General features: G+C 37.8%; 1 long non-coding RNA gene across 2 annotated transcripts in view; it reads right to left on the bottom strand.

Moving 5' to 3' along the window:
• Window positions 1–4,955: 4,955 nt before the first annotated feature.
• The window catches only part of LOC111098551, an 81,787-nt gene continuing 73,992 nt past the window's right edge, over window positions 4,956–12,750 (bottom strand). Inside the window, exon 5 of one of the 2 annotated variants that reach the window (XR_005368648.1) lies at window positions 4,956–5,047. This is a non-coding gene — a long non-coding RNA (uncharacterized LOC111098551). Of the gene's footprint in view, window positions 5,048–6,930; window positions 7,559–12,750 lie in introns of those variants that run through there. The other variant, XR_005368646.1, reaches the window with a different exon arrangement.

Below are 12,750 nucleotides of genomic sequence, written 5' to 3'. Positions count from 1 at the left end.
AATATCGCATTAAAAGAACTCCATTACCTTATTTAATCTAGCTGTGTATGTTAGATTAGATTTATAATTGTGCACTCTTTCTTCCAGTAAAATAATTGTAGATATCTGTCTGTTGTTGCAATGTAACATGACTTCTTCTGGGGGAGCTTATGTCTCCATCACATTGTCACACGTGATCATGTGATTTGCTTTGGCTAATGGCAGATGAATGAATATGAAATATAACACATCCCAGTGGAAAGTGTAAAACTCATCAAGAACCAGAGTGAAAAGTCTCATGATAGACCCAGCATCAATTAGAATACTAAGAATGGTCTTGCTTCAATCCTATGGAAAAATTAACTATAGTAAACTTCTATAAAGGACTTGGTAGTAAATCTATTCTATGCTTGCAGGCCGCATTCAGTCTCTGTTTTATAATATTTTTCCTTTTACAATTAAAAAATGTAAAAGCCACTCTTGGCTTGTATATAGTACCAGAAGAAGCCCCTGCCCTAAATCATACCCTCGGTACTACCTAAGCTTAAAAAGAAAATCCAAAAGGATCAAGCTATTTCTAAGTAACTTAAGTGGGCCCTAGAATAACACTCAAGAATATTTATAGAAATGCAAAAGTATCAGGACTTTACAAAGTAAAATTCACAATGCTTGACATCCAATCAAAAATCCACAGGCATGCAAAAGAATCATAATACAAAACCACAATGAGGATGTAAATCAATAAATCAAAACTGACCCAGAAATGACAGATAAAAAAACTTGTTTCCATAACCTGAGAGGTTCTGACCTGAGCCGTGGCTCACAACATTGGTTTTGAGATTTCTTTTTGTTTTTTACACTTGGGAATTTTCTTTTCCTAGAATTCAAGGTAATGATTTTTCCAATAATTTTCTTACAAAATCTACCTAAAATTTTCCGTGTGTTTGGAGTAGTAAAACAGATCTCTCAATACCTTTTCATCATGATAGTGCCTGGGAGTCTTGAGCCATTTCTCTGTTTTATCAACACACCTCAGTCCTGCAGAATATTGAAGGACAAACATTTATCCTGATCTTTAAGCAAACTAGAATCTCCATTGTGTCAGGTCATATTAGTGATAACCAGTCAGGAAAACAAAAATCGATACAGATGTGCATTCAGTAAAACCACTAGATGGTGCAGTATCTTCACATTTCATTAACACTAAAACCCAGAAGGGAATTTAGTCCTTTACAAGGGACACCAAGCAGATAGCTGCCCGAATTTGTCATTCCAGTGGCCTGCCTTACTTGCTGATGATCTGCGAGAAGGGAGTAAGTGTAATGCATCTTGCTTTGCTTAACTTGAAAGGGAGCTTTTACAATTTTTTATGATGGTGCTGTGGTGAGAGTTTGAGTATTTTCAAATGTAAACCCTGAGATGAATTCTGATTCTGCTATCTGTACAGCTAAACATAGGCTGCTTCCCTTACTCGTCTTCCTGGCCCCAGATTCCAGCATTCCTCAAGGCCTAAGGTTGATTCTCCTCTGTAATAAACCTTCACAGACCTTTCTAGTCAATTACTATCTCTTTTTTCCCTAAATTCTTATAAAACGTTTGCTTTGTCCCTTACTAAATAGAATAGTGTAACAATGGGGAAGCTGTTTTACCTACCAGAGGCTCAATTTGCTCCTCTATATAGTGGAAACCACCATATTACATCCTCAAGAATGCTTTAATAAAAACATCATAACAATTAGCACAGTGTTTAACACACAGTAAACTCTTATATTTATTTACCAGCCTTTGCCAATACAGGAAGTATCATTTGTCACTATCTTATGCTTCATTCATAATCTCAGTAATTATTTCTTAACCATCAGCAACATGTCAAGTATCGGCTTGCTGCTATAGATGGAGTAGTGAATAAAAACTACACAATCCATTTCCTTACAAGCCTTAGAACAGAGGAAGGGAGATAAATCATCATTCATTCCAGTAAGTTTTACAATAGCAGCAGTACAGGGTGCTGTGGGAACATGAGCAAAATTAACTTATCGTATAGATTTAGGAAGTCCCCCTCAAGGAAGTATTATCTAAACTGAGGTTGATAAAAATAGCAGTCATTAGTTAAATAAAGCAGAGAAATGGGGTGGCATTTTAATCCGGCCTGTGAAAGCCCAAAGGCAATAAGACCAGGGTTTAGTGAATTGATGGCTTTCAAATGCTGTTTTACACAACAAATATATTTCACATCATAGCATGTACACAGATTCAAACACACATAAGTCAAACAAGGCTCACCCAACATGGTTAACCTTACAGCAAAAAAATGTATTCTTATATTTTCCATTCTATTTTATTTGAGAATTTTTGGTTGCGCCCCAGAACAAAGCACCGAAATACCTGAAGCAAAACAGACAGAAATGAAAGTACAAATAAGAAATTCAAATAGTGACACTTGGAGACCTCAAAACCCCACTTTAAATAATGGATAGAAAAAAATTTAAAAAAACAATGGATAGAACAATCAGAAGACCAAAAAGGAAATAGATCTGTACGACACTATAAATCAACTAGCCGTAACAGACATCTATGGAACATGTCACCCAACATTAGAATATCTAGTTGGTCCTTGAACAGCTTGGGTTTGAACTATGCAGGTCCACTTATATGCAATTTTTTGGATAAATACAATATAGTACTATAATGTATCTTCCTTATGATTTTCTTAATAACATTTTCTTTTCTCTAATTTACTTTTTTGCAAGAATACCATATATAATATATCTAACATACAAATCATGTGTTAAATGACTATGTTATCAGGAAAGTTTCTGGTCAACAGTAAAACTTTTGGGGAGTCAAATGTTACAAGCAGACTTTTGACGATAGAGGGGGTCAATGTCCCTACTCTCCACATTGTTCCAAGGTCAACTGTACATTCTTCTCAAGTGCACATGGAACATTCTCCAGAAAAGATCAGATTCTAGGCCATAATATAGATCTCCGTAAAATTAAAAATAATTAAATTCAAAGTTCACTCTAAAAACAAGGGAATAAAATTATAAATCAATAACAGCAAGTAATATGGGAAACTGATATATATATGTGAAAGCTAAACAAAGTACTCCCGAGTCACTAATGAATCAAAGAAGAAATCACAAAGGAAATTGGAATATACTTAAAAATGAAAATAAATTAAGATATGCTATTCTAAAACATACAAAGTACAGCTAAATCAGTTCTTAGAGGAAAATTTAGAGTTGTAAATACCTGTATTAAAAGAAAGAAGAAGAAAGACCTCAAAATCATAAACTAACTTTCCATCTTAAGACACTGGCAAAGGGATACCTGGGTGGCTCAGTGGTTGAGCATCTGCCTTCAGCTCAAGTTGTTATCACAGGGTCCTGGGATCGAGCCCTGCATCAGGCTCCCCACAGGGAGCCTGCCTCTCCCTCTGCTTTTATCTCTGACTTTCTTTGTGTGTCTCTCATGGATAAGTAAATAAAATCTGTAAGAAAAAAAAAAGACTGAGAAAAGTAAATCTAAAGCAAGAGTAAAGAAGGAAATAATAAACATTAGAGAATAAATTAATGAAATAGAAACTATAAAAGAATATAAGAACAATAGAAAAATAAACAAAAACAAAGTGGTCCTTTGAAAAGATAAGCAGAATTGGTAGACCTTTAGCAAGACTCACCAAGAGAAAAAGAGAGAAGACTGAAATTACTAAAATAAAAAATGGAAGGAGAAATTGCTACCAACCATACAGAAATAAAGGGTTTCAAGAAAATAGTATGAACAACTGATGATAGTAAGTGAAACAAGTTAGATGAAATGGAGAATTCCTGGAACTGACTCAGGAAGAAGTTGACAACCTAAATAGACTTATAACAAGTAAAGAGATTGAACTAGTAAAACAAACAAACAAACAAACAAAACTCAAGTCCAGATGGCTTCGTTGGTGAAGTCTACCAAACATATAAGAAAACAATACAAGTACTTCATGAACACTTCCAAAAAACAGAGAAGAGGGAAATACTTCCCAACTCTTTCTATAAGGTCAGAAATACCTTATTTCAAAACCAGACTTAGACATTACAGAAAACAAAACCAATATATTTTATGAATATATGTGCAAAAATCCTTAACAAAATGTCCACAAATCAAATCCAGCAACATAGAAAAAAATTATATACTATGGTCAACTGGGATTTATACAAGGAATGCAAGACTAGTTTCACATCTGCAAATTAATTAATGAAATACATCATATTAACATAATTAAAACAAAAGCCACATGATCATCTCAATAGATGCAGAAAAAATGTTTGACAAAATCCAACACCCGTCACAATACAGTTATACATCTAGACAACAGAATATTATTCAGCACTAAAAACAAGTGAACTGTCAAGCCATGAAATGACAAAGAAGAACCTTAAATGGATATTACTAAGGGAAAGAAGTCAATCTGGGAAGGCTAGATAATGTATAACTCTGACCATGTAAAATTTTGGGAGAAAGTATAACTATGAAAACAATAAAAAGATCTGTGGTTGCCAAAAGTTGGGGTGGGGGGGCAGAGCACAGAGGACTTTTAGGGCAGTGCAACTATTCTGTATGCTACTGTAATGGCAGATACACGTCATTACACTATTGTCCAAACCCCTAGAAGGTACAACCCTAATGAGTGAACCCTAATGTGAACTATGGATTTAAAGTAATAATGCATCTATGTAGGTTCATTAATTGTAACCAATGTACCATTTGGGTGGGGGATATTGGTAACAGGGGGAGACTGTGCAGGTGTGGAGACGGGAAGTATGTGGGAACTCCCAGCTCTTTCTGCTTAATTTTATTATAGATCTAAAACTGATCTAAAACTTAAAATCTGTTAGAAAATAAAATTAAAAAGCCTACTTGAGGAGCTCTCTCAAAATAAAAATTTGTGGTCCCCCCTGGGTGGTATTTACCTCAGGCTGTTGATCCTCTGTGTTTTTTCGCTTTCACTAATGAAGACTGGGCCCTCCTTGTTTTTGGTGAAAGGACATTTTCTCTTGAGGTACCCATTCATGCGTTCTCTCTGGAAGCAGAAGGCTTAGAGTCAGCATGGTGGAACCCAGGAAGCTGGGGACCTTGATGTCTCCTGGTTGATCGGCAAAAGGCTTTGTGCAAAGCATTTTAATCCACTAAGCCTTAGGTTCATCATCTTTGAAATGGAATTAGTAGTGACAATTGCATTTAATTATTCACTTAACTATCTGACTAGTGTGCTTCAGAGCAAGGTCCACAAAGACAGGAACAATGTCTGTTTTATTCAGCATCACTATCATAGAGCTGGCACAAAGCCAGCACTGAATAATGATGTACAGATGAATGGACAGAGGAATACACAAAGGAATGATAATGCCTGGCCTGTGGGGGAGTTCTGAAGCCTGAATGAGCCTCTGGCACATGCTAGGTGTCCCCCTTCCCGGGCCCTGTGAATTTGTCTCTTCACCGTTAGAGATCCTCACCTGCCACCCTGAGAAAGCGTTCCTGGCAATTAAGACCAATGGACACCTAGACAAAGAGAGGCTTTAAGAGTACGACTGACCTAGAGAGAAAGGAGACACCTGCTCCATTTTCCCTTAACAACACTTAACAAAAGTAGGTCTTTGTCTTTCCTAATTGCACATTGGGGAAAAGCAGTATCAATTTAAATGTAACACGTTTCAACCAAGGGATAGGCTATTTCTATCCCAGGTCTAACATAATGATCCCCAAGAAGCCACAAACCTACTGATTCAATTATTTGAAGAAAATTTCTAAAGTTGAGACAGGCTTTAATTTAGTCTCCATTATCATTTTCCTGGATCCTGAAGCAGGCAGAGTGAGAAACAGAATGAGCAGCCTTTGTCCAGAAGAAAAGAGAAGTTTGTCTTGTTCTTTCACTGTCAACAACAGGCTGTGTATACTTGGGCACATTGTGTCTCCTCTCTGGGGCTTCACTTCTGGATTTACCAAATCTGGAAATTAGCTACATGAGAGGATCTCCAGAGCACATGTCTAGAGGAAACACTGGGTTAATATTGAGATACAATTTTACACTTGGGAAAACAAAAAGTAGCCATTGTTATAAAACAACAAACTGTATCTTGATTATGTTGTATTATGTCAAAGAGTGACTATAAAGAGAGCTTGTTCTTAGCCATCACCCACTCCCTCTCAAGTCCAAAGGAAACGTATCTGAGTTTTGAGAATGATGTGTGTGTGTGTTGTATGCATGAGTGTGACTTCGATTGTTTATCACAATTTGGAATGGACTAATTGTTGAAAAAATACTGATTATATGATTATTTTATTATTTCCATATCTCAGATTAAAGGATAAAGATGATCAGAATTTTATTTATTTATTTGTTTTTTTAGTTTAAATTCAATTTGCCAACATATTGTATAACACTCAGTACTGATCAGGATTTTAGATACAGATGTCCCCCACTTTGCAAAGTCCGTGATACACCACTTTGCTTTTATGGAAGGCCTACATTAACACCTGTTTTCACTAGCCAAAAGAAATCTGAAGAGTGTTTTTGCTTTTATGAAAAAAGGGCTAAATGTGAAAATAGCATTCTGGATTTCTTTGTAGCAGCCATTATAGAGGCAGCCATACCCTAAGCAGGGAAAGGCCCCCCGCCTCCTTCCAGCTCTGTCCCCTAGAACTACATTCACATCTCAGCATCAAGTTGCCAGAACTTTGACCTATATCCATGAGCATTTGAGCTTTATCTCAATTTATTTTATGCATCTGTTAGCAAAATGTGTCCTATGGTATGAGAAAAGCCTAAGAGGTGATTTTTGGGGTTTCTTTCTGAGAGTGGGGCAAACCTGTATTGAGTTCTTCTACACATGCAAGGTATTGTACAAAGGATTTTATTTAGAATTTTACACTTACTTCTCAATGGCCACTAAATAAATTGACAGAGAATATCTCAATTACCCTCTGCAACATTTCTCTCCTGAGATTTTCAGGGTGGTGAATGTTATTACTTATTAAACTCACAAGTCAATTCCCAAGTAATAAGATACTGCTTTTTGCCACGGAGGCCCAAGTTAATGGACCAATAATGGGCTAGCTTCGGTTTAAAGTTAGCAACAGGGAACTGGAAATTTATAATTCGACGTACACTGTGCCACCTTTCTTATATATGGGAAGGAAATTGGTATTTATTGACTTCCTACAATGTGCTGATTTTCTTCTGATTTAATATTTTAAATAGCTCACATTACTGACACATAGTAACTGTTCAATAAATGCTTACTGAGTTAATAAGTTAATTAGTTAATTTGTCTTCACGTATTATAAATGAGGACATTGTGGCACCTAGAGGTAGTATGTAGTAGAGGTAGGATTCAGGTGTGCCTAATGTCACGTCCAGTTCTTTCTCTTCTTGTTTATACCTCTTGGTTTCTAGAATCCATTCTTAACTTCTCAGTAGCATAGTGCATAGCACATGATCTCCATGTGCCTCAACATTTTTTTTTTTTCAGCTAAAATCATCTTTAAAATCTGAGTTGCCTCTCAAGTCGAATGTTACCATTTGCAAAGACACCTGCAGGGATGACAGGATAGAGCAGTAAATAAGGAAAAAAAAAGTGAAAGAAGTAGGTTAATATCGGTCAATTGGCAGAAGCCCCCCATTTCCCCACCATCCTGGTTTTTAAACTTAGTGACGTTTATTATAAGATTAATCCTTTTATGAACAGTGTGCAACTATGAATATCGAGGATAGTGTTGGTGGGAAACCAATAAAAGCAAAATTAATCTACTGAAGCCAGGAGCAAGAGACTGAATTCACGAAATAATGTCATACTTTTCATGAATGGGCCTATGTGGCATTGGCAATATGAGAGCAGCTTTCTCCTGAGACCTTGTGAGAATCAGCCATCATCCATCTCTGGATGTAGGATATTTTAACAGCTTTAATTATTATTTAAAATCAGTAATGTAAATAAATTACAGAATTTGAAGAAGGAAAATGAGAGCTTATAGTGGTGATGTGCCCTCCCTGGATAATCTGGTTAGAAGACAGAGTATAAATCCCATTCTTTCTCAGTGCTAACCATTTGCCAATTCTTTTTTTTCCCTCAAGATTTATTTATTTATTTTACAGAGAGAGAGAGAGTGTGTGCACACAGGTGCATGACTTGGGAGAAGAGCAGAGGGAGAGAATCTTCAAGCAGACTCCCCACTGAGCCAAACATGGGGCTCAAGCTCAGGATCCATGAGATCATGCCGAGTTGAAACTAAGAGTTGGATGCTTAATGGTCTGAGCCACCCACATGCACCTATTTTTTTTTTCATTCAAAAAATGTAGAATAAGTTATAGAGCTATTTTTTTGTTGTTTGATTTTGAAATTGATATTTTTAAAAAGATTTTCTTTATTTATTCATGAGAGACACAGAAAGAGAGGCAGAGACAGAGGCAGACGGAGAAGCAGACTCACTGCAAGGAGCCTGATGTGGGACTTGATCCCAGGACCTCAGGATCATGCCCTGGGCCAAAGGCAGGCACTCAACCACTGAGCCACCCAGGCATCCCTGAAATTGATTTTCTTTTAAAAAAAATTTTTTTATTGGAGTTCAATTTGCCAACATTTAGCATAACACCCAGTGCTCATCCCGCCAAATGTCCCCTTCAGTGCCCATCACCCAGTCACCCCAACCCCCTGCCCACCTTCCCTTTCCACTACCCCTTCTTCATTTCCCAGAGTTAGGTGTCTCTCATGCTTTGTCACCCTCACTGATATTTTCACTCACTTTCTCTTCTTTCCCTTTATTCCCTTTCACTAATTTTTATATTCCCCAAATGAAAGAGACCACATAATGTTTGTCCTTTTCCGATTGACTTATGAAATTGATTTTCTGATGATGAATATAAATTAGTAATTTAGTTCTAAGTGAACACTTAGAAAACCGAAACACATCAGTAATTAAATAAAGTCAATCAGAATGCAATAGTTTGGATATAATCATTGTTAGGATGTTGCTATACTCAACAGAAATTTGGGCAATAAATATGGCTGAGCACTTCACAGAAGAGAAATTCCAGTAAGTATTTAAAAATGGTAATAGACTATGCTCAAACCCACTGGTTGTTCAGGAAATTGAAAGTAAAATGAAACAAATAGCAAATTGAAAATTAAATTAATTAAAAATGACATAGGAGACATAGCTAAAGAAAATATCAAGGAACTAGAACATAAAATCAAGGAAATTATCCAGAATACAGTACAGAGTGAAGGGAGCAGAAACATCTACTCTCTAGAAAATGTGCCAAGTATTCTCTCTCCCAGGATTTCCTTTCTCTTTATGTACCTTGCCTGAATGATCTAGCTGTAAAGCCATTCACTGAGACAAAGCAACTAGACAGGAGGAGTGACCAGGAAGAGGTGCATCCATGCAGGAGGGGGCTGCAGTATTGATGAAGAGACCTTTAAGCAAGGTGAGGAAGGGACAACTGTGGAGGGGTGTCAGTACCTGAGCCAGGTGAGGTCATTCTTGCATGAGAGTGACCCAGAATGGGAGGACTTGACATGGTGAGCCAGACCAAGGCAGGGTGGGGAGGGCATCTGTGCATGTGAATGCATAGAGGTAAGGATGGAAAATTAACTACTCAAAGGAGGATCGAAGAAACTAGAAGCTTAATTTTAAAAAAGATTTTATTTTATTTTTTATTCAGCAGAGAGAGAGAGAGAGAGCACAAGCAGGGAGAGGGCAGAAGCAGGCTCCTCACTGAGCAGGGAGCCCAAAACAGGGCTCGATCCCAGGACCCTGGGACCATGACCAGAGCCGAAGGCAGACGCTTAACAGACTGAGCCACCCAGGCTTCCCGAACAAGAAGTTTATTAAGGAGAACCATAGTCAAAACTTTTTTTGTTGGAGAAAGGAGTTACAAATACAAAAAGAGAGAAAACTAGGACAAACTCTGGGCTATAGGATTAGAACTGGAGGTACCATAATTTTACTCATTTGCTATTGCTGCTTTAACAAATTACCACATACTTTGTGACTCCCAACAACACAGATTTATTATTTTCCAGTTCTGTAAGTTATAAATCCAACACAGGTACCAATGGGCTCCAGTCAAGGTGCTGGAAGGGCTGCCTTCCTTTATGGAAGTGCTGGATTTGATCCCCCTCCCTGCCTTTTCCAGGTCCTCTAAGCTGTCTGCATTCCTTGGTTTGGGACCTCTTCCTCCATCTCAAGGATAGCCTGAGGGGTGTAATTATCATATTGCATGGCTCTGACCTTTTCTGCCACTTTTAAGACTTTTTTGGGATTACATTGGACCAAGCATGATAATTGAGGACAACCTTCCTACTTTAAGAGCAGATAATTGGCAACTTAACTCCATCTACTGCTTTTATCCCCCTTTTCCAAATAAGATAATGTTCACAATTCCAGGGATTAGAATATGGACATCTGTGAAGGGCCATTATGTTGCCTACCAGAGATGGGGACTAATGGTTTTCAATATATATAAACAGAGAAGTATATATAGTTGTTAATGTGTCTATGTGTGTTTCTATTTATAACCTATATGTGTGTATGTATATACAACTCCCTCATTAATCCCTAGTTTTGTCACTGGGTGATCCTGGGACCAATGACATCCTGATAGCAATGACTACACATAAACACAGATCTTGACTTCTATTTAACATTCTCTATCATAAAGAAACAGGGCTCCTTGGAGAGATGGCTGATCCAGAGCTAGGGCATAAAACGTTTAAGATGAGTATAGTATGCCTTATATGTCAGAAAGCAAGAGAAGTACTCCAAGAATGATGGGATGTGCTGAGAGGACACAGAAGCCAGCTTGAAAGGGCCCCTTCTGGCCAAACTGGAGAAGCTGGAACATTAAAATAAATAATGAGGGATCCCTGGGTGGCGCAGTGGTTTGGCGCCTGCCTTTGGCCCAGGGCGCGATCCTGGAGACCCGGGATCGAGTCCCACGTCGGGCTCCCGGTGCATGGAGCCTGCTTCTCCCTCTGCCTGTGTCTCTGCCTCTCTCTCTCTCTGTGACTATCATAAATAAATAAAAAAAATAAATAAATAAATAAATAAATAATGATCGTAGCACATTACAACCCACTGAAAGAGACAGGAAACCATGACTCTGCAGAGGTATTATTTAGCAAGTGAATACATCAAAACTTTGATGAGGGAAGGACTATGTATGCAGTTTTAAACTATTCCCTTCAAAATATGTATTAATTTTACAAGACAAACAGTAACTTTAGATCAGAGAAGCAGATGATACCACGTAGCACTGCCTGGGCATCTATTTTATTTGGCTACGCAGCTGCAGGGACCTTACTTACACTAACCTCATGCAAGCCCCTCAAGCAAGCACCTTCCCTAGATAACAGCCTGGAGAGCACAAGCAAACGTACACTCCTGATATGATCCCCCCAAAGCCTTTTGATATACAGCCTTCCCTACTCTTTCAAGGCCTTTCCCTGTGTGCCCCTTAAAGAAGACCCCCATGGAGCTTACCAAAATCCTGGGGCTCCTTTTGGTTTGAATTTATCAATGTAGAACCTACCCAGGGACCCTCACAAATGCATGTGCCCCAGGTCTGCATCTCTCTGCCTGCACCTGCCTTCACCTCCCCACGTGGCCCTTCGAGATGTGCCATGTACTTCCTCCACGACCTCTGAGTAATAAACTTTTGTATCTCACTTTCTCTTGTGCTCTTTTGCTGAACCACAGCTCATTTAGCACCCCAGGATTCTACTTAACAAACGTTAATGTAACAAATCATAACAGTAACTCTGTGGGAAAGTCATTATAGGAAGTGACCTCAAGCCCAACTGTTAACCCCAACTGTTCCCACGAGTGCAAATGACAAAGACTTCTCTAGACTATTAGTCAGTAAAAGATGGCAAACATATTACTAGATAAATGAACAAAAGCCCTGATTTGGAAGGCAAATAAACATCAGTAGATTATCTGTGTGTCTCTTTTAATGCAGGAAATCAAAATTGAAAGAAGATGTCATAATGATAGACCATTAGAAATCAACAAATTAGAAAATGTTAAAACCTGCCAGCATCAAGTATAAGCAAGAATTTGGAGAAATGAGAACTCATCTAAAACTCTAATATATAAATTTGTAGCAAATCACTAGAATATTATTTGGTAAATAAAGTTATGAAGTAGAAAGGTTTTATATCCTAGAGCCTCATAATTTCACTTTTAGGTATAGAAGTATATGGAACTTTGAATATGTATGAGTCTCCAGTTAATCCTGGAGAATCCAGTTAATACTGGAGAATTCCACTGATGTTGAAGAGTCTTTCAATGTATAGCCTAAATGTACACTGAAAGAAGAATGGATATATTAATTAAATATATTCGCACAGTAGAATACTGTTCAGTTGTAAAAAAATGAATTGTAGCTACATTTTTCAGACAGATGCATTTTTAAAAAGATTTGTCCATTTATTTATTTGACTTAGAGAGAGAACATGAGCAGAAGAAGGCAGAGGGAAAGAGTGATTTCCGAGCAGACCCTGAGCTGAGCGCAGAGCCCTATTCGGGGCTGAATTCCACAACCTATGAGATCACCAGCTGAGTGGAAATCAGGAGTTGGTCACTCACTCCACTGACTGAGCCACCAGGTGTCCCAACATGGATACATTTTCAAAACACAACATGGAATAAAAAAGCAAGTTGTGCAAGACTAACCACAGCTTGATAAAATTACATCAAGTTAAAAAACAAAGACAACAAAGA

The sequence above is a fragment of the Canis lupus genome, chromosome 13 (assembly GCF_011100685.1).
Source record: "Canis lupus familiaris isolate Mischka breed German Shepherd chromosome 13, alternate assembly UU_Cfam_GSD_1.0, whole genome shotgun sequence".
Classification (NCBI taxonomy): domain Eukaryota; kingdom Metazoa; phylum Chordata; class Mammalia; order Carnivora; family Canidae; genus Canis; species Canis lupus.
This window is presented reverse-complemented; position numbering and strand designations above follow the sequence as displayed.